The sequence below is a fragment of the Pygoscelis adeliae genome, unplaced genomic scaffold (assembly GCF_000699105.1).
Source record: "Pygoscelis adeliae isolate BGI_AS28 unplaced genomic scaffold, ASM69910v1 Scaffold544, whole genome shotgun sequence".
NCBI classification, from domain to species: Eukaryota; Metazoa; Chordata; class Aves; order Sphenisciformes; family Spheniscidae; genus Pygoscelis; species Pygoscelis adeliae.
The window spans coordinates 375,902-376,975 of NW_008824715.1; the positions used below are offsets into that span (position 1 = coordinate 375,902).

The following is a 1,074-nucleotide window of genomic DNA, read 5'->3' on the forward strand; positions in this document are numbered from 1 at the left end:
AGCATTATAGCGGTGAACCTGCCCCCAGTTCATTTCCTTCTCTCGGTCTGCAGTTTTATCTGAGCAAGCTTAGTGCCCCTACAGGCACCAGACTACACAGCCCACAGAGATAAGCATATTCTCAGGTTGGAGCCATTTAACATCACTCCAACAGATCTAGCACATCTCCTTGACAATGACAAGGGAGCTTTGCAGCCTTTGATCTCATTAACAGGACTGCCAGCTTGAAGGTTACGATCAGCAAGACAATCTCTTACTCCTCAAGAGAAGAGATTTCCAGACTGAGGTTCACAGGGTTCTCGTAGGAGATAAGCAGCAGATCCATGAAACCACAGCTTGCTTGGTGCTTTCAGTAGAAGGCTGAGAAAATGCATTGTGGCCCTTGAAAAATACGTAAGGAATAATCAGGATCCAAAGAGCTCAAGAACTGTTCACTACAGAGCGAGTGTTACATACACCTCCAGCAGCCAGCATGCAGAAGACACTTCTGGTCATCACTACTAGTAGCTTCCACTGGGGATTCTTAAACCTGTTCTCAACAGAAGTGGTATCAGCACTCCTGCGAAGACTCAGGTTCTGTTGTTTTCATCATTTCTGATGAAATGATGATCACAAGGTCACAAAGTACAGTTCCAAACTCCTCTTCTTTCCAGAGTCATAAAGCCTTCAGTGGTACTACCTCAAAACTGTGGCACTTTGGAAAAGTATTCCACAAACTTCCTTTCGAGAATGGTCAAACAGGGGAGAGGTCAGCCTCTTCAACGAATAATTTTCTCTCCAGTGAAGTGCCCTCCTCTTGGGACCACACTGTACCAGGCACCTCATTTCCATGTGCTTTGCAAGTGTCTTAAAGCCCAGCCTCCTACTAAGACCACATAAATGCAGTGAGCAGAGCCACTGCTGTTCCTGCTGCCACACTGACACTCACAGATTGGGCACCTTTCAGTGCTGTATGCCACCATCAGCTGCAGCACCCATAGAGAAGCCCACCCCATTCCCAAACTGCTGGCAAGAGAATTGCCATGGCTTTGTCCTACCTTCAGGTAGGAGCCATAGTACCGGGTGATGTAGGGA

General features: G+C 47.2%; 1 protein-coding gene across 1 annotated transcript in view; it reads right to left on the reverse strand.

The window, feature by feature from the left end:
• Nucleotides 1–1,074, reverse strand: part of STK25 (serine/threonine kinase 25) — a 14,787-nt gene extending 13,713 nt beyond the window's left edge. Inside the window, exon 1 of the mRNA XM_009323187.1 lies at nucleotides 1,038–1,074. The gene's annotated coding sequence lies outside the window, so the exon portion shown is untranslated. The remainder of the gene's footprint in view (nucleotides 1–1,037) is intronic.